Source organism: Rana temporaria, chromosome 5, assembly GCF_905171775.1.
Source record: "Rana temporaria chromosome 5, aRanTem1.1, whole genome shotgun sequence".
Lineage (NCBI taxonomy): Eukaryota > Metazoa > Chordata > Amphibia > Anura > Ranidae > Rana > Rana temporaria.
Window position 1 is genome coordinate 43,852,462 of NC_053493.1, and position 16,323 is coordinate 43,868,784.

General features: G+C 40.1%; 1 protein-coding gene and 1 long non-coding RNA gene across 6 annotated transcripts in view; one reads left to right on the top strand and one right to left on the bottom strand.

Annotated features, from left to right (window-relative positions):
• Positions 1-16,323, top strand: part of CACNB2 (calcium voltage-gated channel auxiliary subunit beta 2) — a 391,254-nt gene that overhangs the window by 220,452 nt on the left and 154,479 nt on the right. The window lies entirely within an intron of this gene.
• On the bottom strand, positions 1,215-7,009 carry LOC120939988. Its single transcript, XR_005749383.1, has 2 exons — positions 6,523-7,009; positions 1,215-4,297 (listed from the first exon to the last, which is right to left on the bottom strand). It is a non-coding gene; the product is annotated as an uncharacterized LOC120939988 (long non-coding RNA).

Sequence of the window (16,323 nt, forward strand, 5' to 3'; positions counted from 1 at the left end):
AGAAATAAAATGCAAGAATAATTTATTCACACTCCTGTCTGGGGAAACAAGTGGCAGCAAGCAGAGTTGTTTGGCTCAAAGGTTCACTCTGTTACTTGCAGCTCCACAACCCTCCAGAGCAAGCTGGTTTGACACTCGGCAAGCTTGACGTGCAAACATTTGTTCTTTAAAGGGTTCCTGTAGTTTCAAATTAAATTTCATCTCTTCAAGAAGCATATGACGGGCACCAACATAATTAAGAATGGATCATTATTGCAATTTTGACCACAGTGAGACCAACCTCTGCATATAATGACCAATAGGTAGACGACAGAGGTGGGAAGGCAAAAGCCAATTCTGGTCAAAATTCATGTAAAGCATTGATGCCAACTGACCTGGACTTGCTGGGACAGTCCCGCATTTATGTCCTCTGTCCCAATGATGCAGTGTTCAGTGATTGCAACCTCTCCCTTATTTGAGTTACAGATGATGCACAGTAACTCAAAAAAGGGTATATATCGAGTGTGTTGGTAGGGGTTAGTGCTCTTTTTTTATTATTATTAAGGTCCCTTCTATGGGAGCATATGGTGATAGGAAAAGGCTACCCCTGGTTTACTGATTGAAATAAAGTTGATAACTTGGCTTATATTTAAATAGCACACTTACTGCTATTAAATCGATCGTGAGACAGATTCGTGAATAAAAAACGTGTGTTTAATGTACACACTTAATATAAGTACAAAACAGTTTCAATGTATAAAAATAGCTTCAAATAAGAGTTCAAAAAATAAGAATTTCAAATTAATCAGATGTGTGTTCCAAGACTTGCTTCTGTATGCTTGCAAAATAACTGAGTGACTCCTCTTGATGGTGCCTGAGAGAGTCCTTCAAGATGGCTGAAGAGCGAGTTCTGCCCCAGCTGGCAGACCTTCAGTTTATATCTCAAAGACATTTCTTTGTCTGAATTTCGCGCTCAGAAATATACCCTCCCAAAGGGCGTGATTTATAATGAAAACCTGATACAACATCTGTTTTACATCTATCTCAACCTTTACATAGGAAATGTCTCCCGAGAACCTAGTCTAAATATTCTGTAGATCTCAAGAGGAAATGGCTTGTTTAGGTAAGAAAAGGTGAAAGGTCTACACAGCTAAAATCACAGTCTAAACAGAATGTGGCCTAACTAATCAATCACTGAGAAACAGCCATATGAATTACCTCAATAGGAGAACACATTCCAATCAAATACAATTCTTTACTTAAAACATTAAACATTTCAAATGAACATATATATATATTTCATATTCAAACTTATACGTTTTTGGAGTTTCAAATATCGAATCCAGCGAATTTACACAAGAAAATTAATAGCTCAAACAGTCTCACATTCATTCATATTAACAAGAATATATATATTCTTTATAAAATCCTTCCGGAAGGGATTTTAGAATATAACATTCCCCTCTGAAATATGAATAATGACCATATTTCCTAATCATTTATACACCCATTTATGTCACAAACACTCTGACTTTGATCTAATAACTCCAAATGCATTGTCACCTGTCATCGAATTTGCAACTCCAAAACCTAATCTCCTTTTAAGCTTATTTTGCAACATATCGTCACCTTTCTTGATTTCATTTCTGATTTGCTTATACAGTTTTTTCATTCTAAACATTAAAAATAATTGATATATAATGCATAACATAATAATAATAAAAATAATAACTATAGGATGTGATAAAATATTTCCTGCTGCGGAAGTAATTGAAGTTTTTCCCCAAATAGATATACTGTTTTTAAATTGATGCCACCAACTGGAACCTGTTAAAGTGGACCATTGGTGAACTACCTCTTGCAAATTCCCTTGCTCATGTTTAAACGATATCTCTGCATTCCTGAGTTCTTTAGCTAGAGCCATTAATAAACCTTGATCCTTTTGAATTACGTTAACCCATTCTCTCCATGGAAACTCATCTATTTGAGACAAATTATATAGTGTCGGATTAACACTAACATTTCTCAATGATAAATGAGATAAATTAGTTCTTATACCATTTACATTTATGGCCCTTAAATCACCTTCTGCACAATACAATCCCCTTTTTATTTTTTCTGTGTTTGTGCAAGAGGAAAAGAAAGTCTGAACCCTTTCTGTATCTTTCATGATCTGAAAACAAACTTTCCTTTTATCTACAAGAGTAGTTAATTCAGAAGAAGCTTCAAATGTTTCTATTCTTGCAGAACATAATGTATGATTATGATAACAAGAATGAAATATACTTTTATCTTGATTAGGTAAACAAAGAACTTTAGACTGAAATTGTAAACATGATGACAAATCTAATTGTTCTAATTCCAAATTATCCTTGTTAAGCGCAAAATCTGTATACTGCAATTTATAAAATAATAATTGAGTATCACTAATTGGTAATCCCAAAACAGTAATTGGAACCAAAATTTGTTCTCTCCCTGCTATAGGAATCATAGAAGAACTATAACATACATCCTGACTACATCCTAACCATTTATTTACCCATAAATCAGTATGATTTCTTGCATATGCATATTCTCTGGGTAAATTCTGCAATATACCAAGAGGGGTAATTCCACTCTGAAAAGCTTGTGCAATTATTTTAAAATTAGTGGAATATTCTGTTTGAATTTCTAAACATAATCTGGCAATATGTGAATGTTCTTCACTAGTCATTAAATTGAGAGTAATATTCTGAAGATGTAGTATGGATGGACCCATTACATTGGCTGTTTTAATAACCATATCTTCTAATATCTGATTTAAGTTTCTTTGGATCTTAAAACCTTTACTTCCCACTAAACCTGCTGACTCAAGATCAGATTTTAACGTGTTAATATCCATACTATTTGCAATGCTGCCAATTATACCTATGCCCCCTAGGGCTCCTTCGACAATACCACGTCTATTTCTGTTATGACTATTGATTCCAAACCATCTTTCAATACCCAATTCCATATTAACCAAATGTCTTTGACATTGTGGAAACCTTGTAGAAATTTTCCATTCTGAAATATTAAAGTTCCACAATATAATGACGAATGTTCCTTCTCTCAATAGAGCTCTGGATTGTAAATGGTTAATCTGGAAGGGATTAGCAAAAACACTGTTTTTACCAACACATGGAGTTTTCCCTGGGGACATGACAACTATACTTGCATTAGCACATTTCAAGGGATAGCCTTCTATTAATATGCAACACTCATATATACCAGTATCATTTAAAGATACACCTGATTGATGATAAATAAATTTATCATTGATCCAATTCACATTACCAAAAATTCCTTTGTGAATTATATTAGTTGTACTGTGGAAAAAACTACCCAAAAACTCACCATTCCTTTTCCAAGTTAACAATGAATTTTGAGGTAAATATATCTGAGTACTACACATCAAATTCAATCCATCTTCATCTTCAATGACTTTTAAAGACTGTGGTGACACTTTTATCTCTGGAACAATAATATCTACCACAGTAATGCTAATTTTGACTCGTAACTGAGTAGATTTTCTTATTACTCTAAAATCCCATTTTCTTACAATGTCTCCTTTTTCATCTCCAATTATATTTAGATGTTCTGGGTCTAATATTTTTACAAAACATTGAAAAAGGTAATAATACTGGTCTACTGGATAAAATATTTTTCCAGACCTTGACATATCATTATTAACATCTCCTGACCAGATTGTTGAATCATTACCTTTTATAAATAATGACCAAAAAGCTCTAATCAGTATATTACATTCAAAAGTCTTGGTTATGTTATTAGACCTATAAAATCCTTGCATTTTAACAAAATTGGTTTTCGACTCTATTTTAACTTCTATTTCCACCTCATTACTATGAATGAAATATAATTCCATACAATGCTCATATCCCTGTCCCACAGCTATATACCCAAACAAATCGTCAGCTGTATTAACATCAGTATATCTGAACTTGTCCAAATTTTTATCTATCTTAATATCATGGTTTTTATCGCTTTTGTCCTCCGTATTAGTATTAATATCTGGCTCGCCGTTATCTAAAGTGACATCATTGTCCACATCTCTTTTGTTTCTTATCACTATAATGTCTTTGCTGAGAAAATGTTCAATCCTGTTAACCTCTAAATGGCTGGAACAGTTTGTGATATATTTTACCACTGATAGAAATGTCAATAGTGAAAAAATGAATCCTGTGACGATGACGATGATGATCAACTATCTTTCTTTAAGATTTTTCATCTCTTTTGTAGTCATCTTTCCTTCTTTGATCAATTTTTGTAAAAATCATTCCTAGAAAAAAGAAAAGCAGTATCATTTATCTCAAAATATAAATTTTTATCTCATAAACTAACATTATCATCTCATAATATACCATTTTCACTAATCAATGTATATCCATATTTTTGTTGTCTACGTGCATATTCCACTGAATTGAGAGGTCTTTGAACTTACACCATTAATCATCATGTTTTCTCTATTGCCCCTCTGTGCATCGTAGACAAAAAAAATTCATTGAAAAACCAAATGACATTTTCCTTCCTGTCATAAAATTCACAGTGTTGCAGAAGATGCTATACTTCTGACACTACTCAAAAAAAAACAAGATTAAATTACACTGTCTGTTATGTATTCCATTTTGTCCCACTAGAAAGAAAATCAAACAATTAGTCTTTTACCAAAATGACCTAAACTCTCATGAATGAATTTAGTGAATTCCCTAAAGGTGTTGAGGTATAACAAGACACAAAAACCCATTGAAAGTCATGACGCAACATCAACGTTCTCATGAACCATAGGAGATGTCGAATCAACCTGTAGAGGAACAAAAATTCCTTTTTCTGTTCTTCAGCAAATTAGGGTATCTGTGTGTTTGTTTTCCTTGCAACAATTATACCAATTCAGGTTGAATCACCATTTCACCATGTAAAACCTACTTCCTTTGCTAAAGTCTCTTAAATAGAAACCTCAAAATACTAATAAAAATAGTATAAATATATATATATTGTGCGTATGTGTATGTGTTTCAAACTGGATCAACTTCCTTGTGTGTGTGATTTTTCAAAAGTGTGTGTGTGTGATTCCTATCAGGCTGTCAGCACGTCTGCATGTCTCCCTTTGGCCCCCACCTTTTCTTACAAAGGAGAGCTTTGGAAGCAAAACCCCGCAAAATTTAAATCACAAGGATGTATGTCACTTACTCCAAAATTACTAAGGATGGACTGTGAAGAGCTGAGATAGGAATAATATATATTGTACTCAATGTTTGAAACAAATAACACTACATACATACACATATATAAATTTCTTCCTTATTAATACATATTCTTTTATCATTAAAATCAATTCCCTTCATATCTTAAAAAGACTTCAATATGATCTGTTACATTTACTGCACAATGCACATCCACTACACTATACAAGTAAAGAAACAATAAATTCTGTCTCTTTTTCTAAACCAATTAATATTCCTTAAAATTTCACTTCACTTTTCATGAGCTAGACGTTACATATATTCCACTTAAAATCTCTTCTTTCAGAATTGTCTGCAATTCTGCCAGAAAAATAAAATATTCAACTTTCTGATTCCCAACATGAAATCTGTCGAACTTACATCAAAACCTTATTCAATAATCCTTATGCAATACCAAAAATCATAGCCAAAAAGTCATAACCAAAAATCATAAATTCCATGCCGCTCACTAAGGAACATGCCTATTTTTTCCTCCCAGCGTAACATTAGAAGTAACAAATGGCTTATTGTACTTTAAATAATATTGTTCTTCTTGTCTAACTTGAAAATTATACCTCCTATGATTACTCCATCTTACAGAGTAAACTTCATAACGCCTTGGAGACGTTTTGAAATTACGTGACTTCCTGTCACTCACTGACCAACAAAATTTTGCCATATGACCTTTCCTGCGACATAAAGAACATTTGAAAACTTGCTTTCTCTGTGCATATGACGATGGATAAACACATTGCTTCTTAGAATGAACAAACGTAACACATTGCTTGTCACTATTGCCTGAAATGCTTTCAAAAACATTCACTGTGTTTTTAGTAATGTCTGCTGCAATAATATTATCCTGTTTCCCTGCATGTGGTATCTCCTCCATTTTATCTGAGGACTGAGCAAATTCTGTTAATACCATATCTGACTGCGTTCCTATTTCACTCTGCTCAACATAATTACATACAGTTCCACAATTTAAACAACTAGCTGCAGTAGATACATTCTCATGTGTTTGCATATTGCCTGCATTACCCGAAGTGTCCTCTGAATGTATTTCTGTTACCTCAGAAATCATTGAATTAAAATCTGTAACTAGTTTCATTACATTACTTAATTTCCTTTTAATTTTAGCTAACGAGAATCTCTCTGCATCAATAGCCAGATTAGATTCTAAACATTGCAAATATAACGACTTCCATAAAACAGAATAACAAATCTGTTTCGATAAACCTTGACATTCATTTGCTGAACATTTAAAACATTCCATGATTTTACTCACCGAATAAGAAGTCTTCCGTGTTCTACGAATCTTCCAGGTCATTCACGATACATCAATACTTCTAGGCTCTCGTCAAACTCTTTCCGTAGTTTCTCTCAGTACTAACATGTTCCCCCTTTCGATATAAGGGACAGTTGTAAAAAAACTGCGACAAAATGAGCGACTGGCTGATTGTTGACTTCTAGGTTCTCGTCAAACGTTTCAAAAATTACTCAATACTCTACTTCTCTCCGATAGCACTTTGAGAAAGTGGTATAAAATTTGAAAATCGTTCAAAGCCTGGCTGGCTTAGCCAATGAAATAAAGTTGATAACTTGGCTTATATTTAAATAGCACACTTACTGCTATTAAATCGATCGTGAGACAGATTCGTGAATAAAAAACGTGTGTTTAATGTACACACTTAATATAAGTACAAAACAGTTTCAATGTATAAAAATAGCTTCAAATAAGAGTTCAAAAAATAAGAATTTCAAATTAATCAGATGTGTGTTCCAAGACTTGCTTCTGTATGCTTGCAAAATAACTGAGTGACTCCTCTTGATGGTGCCTGAGAGAGTCCTTCAAGATGGCTGAAGAGCGAGTTCTGCCCCAGCTGGCAGACCTTCAGTTTATATCTCAAAGACATTTCTTTGTCTGAATTTCGCGCTCAGAAATATACCCTCCCAAAGGGCGTGATTTATAATGAAAACCTGATACAACATCTGTTTTACATCTATCTCAACCTTTACATAGGAAATGTCTCCCGAGAACCTAGTCTAAATATTCTGTAGATCTCAAGAGGAAATGGCTTGTTTAGGTAAGAAAAGGTGAAAGGTCTACACAGCTAAAATCACAGTCTAAACAGAATGTGGCCTAACTAATCAATCACTGAGAAACAGCCATATGAATTACCTCAATAGGAGAACACATTCCAATCAAATACAATTCTTTACTTAAAACATTAAACATTTCAAATGAACATATATATATATTTCATATTCAAACTTATACGTTTTTGGAGTTTCAAATATCGAATCCAGCGAATTTACACAAGAAAATTAATAGCTCAAACAGTCTCACATTCATTCATATTAACAAGAATATATATATTCTTTATAAAATCCTTCCGGAAGGGATTTTAGAATATAACACTGATATGTAAGCCTGTAGCCTTAGGAAGTGGACCCTATGGGATAGGCCCATGGTAGACCTGGTTGGAGAACCCACCTTTGGGGGACCTGCAGTGAGGACAGTAGAAGAGTTGAGTGGTTATCCTGTGTTTATTGCATATGCGCTGTGTGAAATATATATGTCGGGTCTGGAGTGGAGATAGAAGCTGGGTTGTAACAAACAGTACATTATACATCAACTACAGTACAATTGTTGAAAGGATGAACCTGTGGACGTACCTTATTTCTGGAGGTGGACCTCAGGACCATCTGGAGGTGGGCCTCAGGCCTGATACATGTGTGGAATATATATGTCAGGTCTGGAGGAGTGTAGACAGAAGCTGGGTTAATTGTAACAAACAGTACATTATACGCCAACTACAGTACAATTGTTGAAAGGATGTACTTGTGGATGTACCTTATCTCTGGAGGTGGTCCTCAGGACCATCCTCAGGACCATCTGGAGGTGGGCCTCAGGCCTGATACCTGTGTGGAATATATATGTCGGGTCTGGAGGAGTGGAGACAAAAGCTGGGTTGTAACAAACAGTACATTATACGCCAACTACAGTACAATCGTGGAAAGGATGAACCTCCGGACGTACTTTATTTCTGGAGGTGGACCACAGGCCTGACACCCGTGTGGAATATATATGTCGGGTCTGGAAGAATGGAGACAAAAGTTGGGTTGTAACGAACTATGCATTATACCCTGACTACAGTAAAATCATTGAAAGGCTAAACGTGTGGACATTCCTTATTTTTTGGATGTGGCCCCTTAGGACCACCTGAAAGAGGGAGGTGGTCCTCAGGATCGTCTGGAGGTGGACCTCAGGCCTGAGAACTGCGTGGAATATATATGTCAGGTCTGGAAGTGTGGAGAGGAAAGTTGGGTTGTTATACCCTGACTATAGTAAAATTGTTGAAAGGCTGAATGTGTGGACATTCCCTATTTCTGGAGGTGGTCCTCAGGGCTACCTGAAAGGGGGAGGTAGTCTTCGGGATCATCTGGAGGTGGACCTCAGGCCTGAGAACTGTGTGGAATATATATGTCAGGTCTGGAAGTGTGGAGAGGAAAGTTGGGTTGTTATACCCTGAGTACAGTAAAATTGTTGAAAGGCTGAATGTGTGGACATTCCCTATTTCTGGAGGTGGTCCTCAGGGCCACCTGAAAGGGGGAGGTAGTCTTTGGGATCATCTGGAGGTGGACCTCAGGCCTGAGAACTGTGTGGAATATATATGTCAGGTCTGGAAGTGTGGAGAGGAAAGTTGGGTTGTTATACCCTGAGTACAGTAAAATTGTTGAAAGGCTGAATGTGTGGACATTCCCTATTTCTGGAGGTGGTCCTCAGGGCCACCTGAAAGGGGGAGGTAGTCTTTGGGATCATCTGGAGGTGGACCTCAGGCCTGAGAACTGTGTGGAATATACTGTATATGTCGGGTCTGGAGGAATGCAGACAAAAGCCAGATTGTAACGAACTCTTGCTGAGTCTCCACCTACAGTAAAAACGTTCAAAGACTGAACATTGTAGACTTTCCCTATTTTTGGAGGTGGGCCTCAGGCCTGGAGAATGTGAGTGATTAAGAAGGTGGAGTTTCTATTTGTTTCAGGTGTGTAAATGCCGTGTCCTTTTCCTGTGGCTGGAGGATGGTGGGAGGTGCCCTTAGCCAGCATGGATGTTACTGGTGACAAACCAGAGCTGCTTAGAAGTGGATTGTGGACAATTTCCACATAAATGTGTTGAGACTGCCTAGAAAGTGGGCATGGTCTAATTTGGACTGCCCAGAGGGTTGAGGGTGTTCTTGGCGGGGGACTGAGACAAAGATGTTGGCATGTTTGTTATGCCTCGTACACACGGCCGGACTTTCCGAGGGGAAAAAAAGTCCAAATGGCTTTTTTACTTGGAAAGTCCGGCTGTGTATAGCCTCCATCTGACTTTTTTGGTCAGAAGTCCGACGGACCTTAGAGAACCTGTTCTCTTTTTTCCGTCGGACTTCCGACGGACTTTTGCATGGTCAAAAGTCCGACCGTGTGTACGAGGCATTAGAGAGTATGTCAGGACAAAAAACTTTTTCTAGCTTTGGATAGAGTGGTGAAGTGTTAACATAGTTACATAGTTAGTCAGGTTGAAAAAGTCCATCCAGTTCAACCATAAAAAAAAATATCGTACAATCCCATATACCCAATTCTATACCCACAGTTGATCCAGAGGAAGGCAAAAAAAAAAAACAGCAGAGCATGATCCAATTTGCTACAGCAGGGGAAAAAAATCCTTCCTGATCCCCCGAGAGGCAATCGGATTTTCCCTGGATCAACTTTACCTATAAATATTAGTACCCAGTTATATTATGTACATTTAGGAAAGTATCCAGGCCTTTCTTAAAGGGGTTGTAAAGGAAAAAAATGTTTTCCCTAAATAGCTTCCTTTACCTTAGTGCAGTCCTCCTTCACTTACCTCATCCTTCCATTTTGCTTTTAAATGTCCTTATTTCTTCTGAGAAATTCTCACTTCCTGTTCTTCTGTCTGTAACTACACACCGTAATGCGACACTTTCTTCCTGGTGTGGAGAAAGCCTCTTGAGGGGCGAGCAGGATTTTCAGGACGCCCACTAACGCACAGCTCCTTTCTCTATCTGCAAAGTAGAGAGTGTCCTGACTTGCCTGCTCGCCCCTTCCCCCCTCAAGAGGCTTTCTCCACACCAGGGAGAAAGCCTTGCATTACGGTGTTTAGTTACAGACAGAAGAACAGGAAGTAAGGATTTCTCATAAGAAATAAGGACATTTAAAAGCAAAATTGAAGGATGAGGTAAGTGAAGGAGGACTGCACCAAGGTAAAGGAAGCTATTTAGGGAAACATTTTTTTTCCTTTACAACCCCTTTAAAGCAATCTACTGAGCTGGCCAGAACCACCTCTGGAGGGAGTCTATTCCACATGTTCACAGCTACATGTTTACTATGAAGAAACCTTTCTGTATTTGGAGATGAAATCTCCTTTCCTCTAGACATAAAGAGTATCCCCTTGTCTTTTGTGCTGACCGTAAAGTGAATAACTCAATACCAAGTTCACTATATGGACCCCTTATATATTTGTACATGTTGATTGTGTAGCGGGGTCATACTATCATGAACTATTCATAGCCTGAATCCCCACCGGAGTTCCAGTTACATTTGTACATACGTGTTTATATTTCTTTAAAAGCAACGCATTGTGGTGTTTGGATTAGAATCTGAACCCATCAATGAATGACGTGGTGCACGTGAAGCACGCACGTCGGAGGGAGGAGCAGCCAGCGCGACGGATCTGACCCGGCTATGGCGGCGAGAGATGGAGGGAGCAAGACCCGGCGGTGCGCCAGCAACGGTGGACACGTTGCAGGGCGGGAGCCCGCCGAGCGGCTAGCCCGTCCACTCCGCTGACCACATTAGCCCCCGCCGCTCTCCGGGAGTCCCTCGCTCCCCGGCCCCCCCGCTTCCCCCCGGCGGCAGAGGAAATCATCGCGTGGAGAGATCTCAGGGAGGCTTTCTTCTGCGGCTCACCTGTCAGCTGCGCGCCCCCCCTCCTTGCTCGGAGTGACTTCGGGATTCCCCGTCGTCCCGTGGAAGAGAAGTTTTCTTTTTTGTTATTTAGAAGCCAGATGACCTGCAAATAGGTAATATTAACCCTTTTCTTACCCATGGGGGACTGTATGGTGGCAATGTGTGGACCTTGGGACTCAGCCCTGGCAGCGTTGATGGTGTGGGACGGTGTGGCTCACTTACTCTACTTTACATTATTCCAAGTGCTATAACGGTGTCTTGCTTCCTTATATATATCTTAAGAACCTAAGCATGTGTGGTCTACTAGCAATCAGCGTTGCTCGCTGCGGACATTGATACAGACACTGATACTGGCTAAAGGGGATAAGTTGAAAAATATCGGATACCTCAGAGTCATTGTATCTGCCTTCATAGATAATAGTCCGGCTACTTATTAAATGTAAAAAAAAAAAAAAAAAAAAAAAAAAGGGGAGAGAAAGTCAAATTGCAATAGAAGCAAAAGCATATACGGACGATAAGTTCTTGGTCCACACACACAGCCGTAATAGCCCCCGAGAGCAGGTTGGATAAATATCAGCCACTTAAGTGTCACCATACTTACCTTTGCAGGGCTCTGTTAAACCACTGGGGCACAGGGCTAGAGCACCAGTGGCAACGTCAGAGAGGTCTCTCTCTTACCAGGTCTGACCTGGATTGTGGGGTCGATTTGCTAGACTAGGGGCAGCTAGAAAACCGAGAGCAGAGGCCAATACCAGGGCATAGCGTCCAGCAGCCCCATTTTTTTTTTTTTTTCTCGAGGTCTCTGCACTCCCCCAAAGGGGGAAAGTAACGGGGGAAAAGGGGAAGGGGAAGGAAGGAAAGGAAAAAAAAAACAGAAGGGAAAGGGGTGTATACACCCCCCCCCCCCGGTTTGCCATTGCTCGGGAGCTGCTGGGGCCCTCACTGTGGAAGACCCCCCAAAAAAAGGTCTCTGGCTCTAAGGGGGTGGTCTCACCTTCCTTCTCTTTTGTATACATCCCAATGTCCTGGGTAATTTACTGAAAACTTCTGAACTGTCAAGATTCCCCGGTGTCAGCCGGAGCAATGATTTTCCTTCCGTCTCCCCTTTTCATTTTCATTTTATTTTTATTTTTTTGTGCCTTGGCTGTGTTCTTTAAATTTATCAATAGATGCAATCAATATCTCCCCAATATTTTCAACTAGCCCCTCAGTAAACGATAAAAATTACCGTTAAAGGGTAGGGGGAAAGAGGAAAGGGGGGGGGAGGCCTGCCCCTTCTTATTCAAACTGGGGAAACGCATTAGAACAATAAAGAAATATAACATGAATAGGTCAACTAGGGGGGCGGCCCCGAAAATCCCTAAAGAGGCCTCTTCTACTAGTACGATTAGACACTACATGACCCCGGATGGGAGCTCTAAGAGTCCAGGCACGACAAAAAAAGTGGAAAAAACTGGGGCTAACAAAAAGGGAGTGGGGGGGGGCGGCAACCCCAATTGCGGACAATTCAATAGAATCAGAACACGTAGCCAGCCAAATGGCCGATACCAGCCTGGACTCCCATGTCCCCACCATAGGAGAAATGGAGGCTATGTTAAAAAGGTTGGAGAACGTAATAAGAGGGGAAATCAGCACATTAAGAACGGACCTATTCCACATGTTGGAGCGCGTAGAGGAAGCAGAAAAAAGGATTGAAAAGCAGGACCTTGACCTCATTGAATTAAAAAATCAACATCTGTCCCTGAAACAAAACCAGAGGTGGCTGCAATACCGCATAGAAGATCAAGAGAACCGCAATAGAAGGCAAAACTTAAGAATACGATCTATTAAGGAGGAGAAGGGCGAAGACCTGAGAAGAATTCTCAATGATTTGTTTCTCCCCCTTCTTGAAAATGGTTCGGGAGGCCCCCTCAAATTAGAACGGGTTCACCGGGTGGGGAAGATCAGGGAAGGAGGAGGAAACTGGCACAGGGATATTATTGCTAGGTTTAGACATTTCGAACACAAAGAGGAGATCTGGCGAAAACTGAGAAGAAAGCCGCCGTTATCCTATGCCGGGACGGAGATTCAGATTTTTACGGACTTGGCCTGGGAAACCCTGGCCAGAAGAAGACATCAAAAGCCCTTACTGGAACAAATGCGATTATCCAATATAAACTACCAATGGGGATTTCCGGCCTGTCTGATAGGCCACAAAGAAGGGGTGTCAGCAAAATTAATATTCCCTGAGGATCTGGTGGGGTTTTGCCGCAAATTGGATATGCCTGCTGTGGACTTACCCGGATGGGTCGAATAGTTAATTGAAAGCAGCATGGCCCCTGGGGCGGCCCAGAGGGAAGCGATTTGGTGCTGGGGGGGGGGAGCGGGGGGAGGGGGGGGGGACGACCGGAGAGGGGAATAGGGAGGGTAGATCCGTCTCCCCACCCACATAAGACCTAGTACCCGGGGATTCCTGGGGAAAAAGGGCGGGAGGAGCGCGGAGGCGCCCCACCTCATCCAAAAGAACCAATGGGTAGGGGATACCAAGGATCCCTACGGTTCACAGGCGACGTACTGGCCTGGGCAGGGGGGGGGGGAGGGACCGAGGGGGGGAGTGTGGGTTTGGATGGGGGGGAGGGGGGAGGGATAGAGGGAGGTGTGTGGGTTAGGAAGAGGAGAAGGATTCCCCATCTTCAAAACAGGGAGGGAAAAGGGAAAATGGCTCCCGGAATCTCATGGAAAGTTCAGCAGGAAATGATATAGTTATAGAAAATGACAGAAGTAAAATTTGTATCGTATAATGTAAAGGGTTTAAATTCAGTTGTTAAAAGACTAAAGGTCCTTGCCGAGATTGAACAACTTAGAGCGGACGTTGTCTTTATTCAGGAATCTCATTTAACCATAGACGCGAATATCAAGCTTTTTTCCCCTGCATACCCCACTTGGTTTTACGGTGACTCCATCTCAAAACGCGCTAGGGGCGTGGCAATTGGGTTTACAAGGGGGTTCGGGTTCACCCTTGAGGCAAGGATGACAGACCCAGAAGGGAGATTTTTATTTCTTAGGGTAAGGATTGATAACATAGTCTATACCTTAGCAAATATTTACGCCCCAAATGTACACCAAACCCAATACTTAGGGAAAATTTTGGGGAAATTGAATGATTTCGCTGAGGGGTATATAATCCTGATGGGTGATTTGAATTTCGTCCTCGATCCAAAAGAAGATAGCACGTTCCGTGGGAAGGTGACAAGAAATGTGCATTTACAAAGAATTAAACGAAAGATTCACGACTGCCAACTAGTTGATGTCTGGCGGATTTTCCATCCAAACGAACATGATTACACGTTTTACTCTCCTCCCCACGGAACATACTCCAGAATTGACTACATCCTGGCGGATCATAGGCTGCTGGACTCTATTACGGAGACGGACATAGGTATTATGACTGTGTCAGATCACGCCCCAATCTCCATGAAAATCAAATTATCTATACAAAAGAGACAGCGGCCGGTGTGGCGCCTAGATGATAGCCTGATACGCGATGAAGGAGGGGCATGTAGGGTGGAGGCGGAATTAAAACAATTTTTTCTTATTAATGACACGGAAGGGATTACTAGCGCAACCCTTTGGGAGACGCACAAAGCATACATCAGAGGAATTCTAATTGCGGAGGGCGTTAAAAAAAAAAAAGAGAGTAAAAGTAAAGCAAACACCCTGATTAAAGAAATAGAGTCCCTAGAATGCAAACACAAAGCGCAGGCATCAAAAGAGATCTATCATAATCTAATTATAAAAAGAGATGCTCTCAAGGATATCATGGAACAGGAAGCGAGAAATAAATTAAAATGTATCTCCAAAGAGAGATATCTCTGGGGTAATAAACCAAGCAAGCTCCTAGCTAAAATGGCTCAAAAAAAGAAAGCTAGAAATTATATTGAAAAAATTAAAAGGAAAGACGGGACCATGGTAAACGCAACCAGAGAAATTGCGGAAACATTTAAAAAATATTATGAGGAACTATACACATTAAAACATCCAGGGTGGCAGGCAGAGGAGAGGGAGGGAAAGACCCGAGATTTCCTTGACAGGGCAGGACTTCCTAGATTAGAGGAGATGGAAAGTTCCAATATGGACCGCCCCATAACTGAAGAAGAAATAAAAATAGCTCTAAATACCACCACGGGTGGAAAAAGCCCGGGGCCGGATGGGTTTTCTTCCCTGTATTATAAGAGATATAGCAACATTTTGATACCGAGGATGTGCAAATATTTTAATGGGCTAGGGTCCGAATTTGAAACCAGCAGCGAAGCTATTGCAGCAGTGGTCGCAATAATTTTGAAAGAAGGGAAAGATAGCTCTCTCTGTTCGGGATACAGACCTATCTCTCTGTTAAATACAGATATTAAGCTTTTTGCCAAAATTCTTGCGGGGCGTCTGAAAGGGGTTATGCACGCCTTAGTACACCCCGACCAGGTGGGCTTTGTGCCCAACAGAGAGGGGAAAGACAACAGTCTAAGGGCAATTCTCCTGCTACAGACCATAAGGCAGAATGAGCCCCCAGGACTATTCCTGTCAGTAGATGCTGAAAAAGCTTTTGACAGGGTAGACTGGGGGCTCATGATGGAGACTCTTAATGCCATGGGAATAGGAAACAAGATGTCCCGTTGGATTAAAGCACTCTATCACCATCCCACTGCAAAAATAAAAATTAATGGTACACTATCTGACTCATTCGAGATGAAAAATGGGACAAGACAGGGCTGTCCCCTGTCCCCCCTCCTTTTCATTCTATCTTTAGAGCCGCTGCTGTCTACCATACGTAACGACCCTGACATTAACGGAGTTAGAGTAGAAGGGGAGGAACATAAATTATCGGCTTTTGCCGATGATATTTTGTTTTATTTAACCAATCCGGCCAATTCTATCCCAAAGCTCTCTAAAGTTTTGCAACAATATGGCGCGATCTCAAATTTTAAAATCAATGTAACTAAATCTGAAATTTTGAATATCAATTTAAACAAAAAGGAGGTGTGTCGTGTCAAGGAGATCTGCGCATTCCCCTGGACCAAAGAATTAAAGTACCTAGGTATCAAACTGGCCAACACAGAGCAGAAGATGTATAAAATAAATT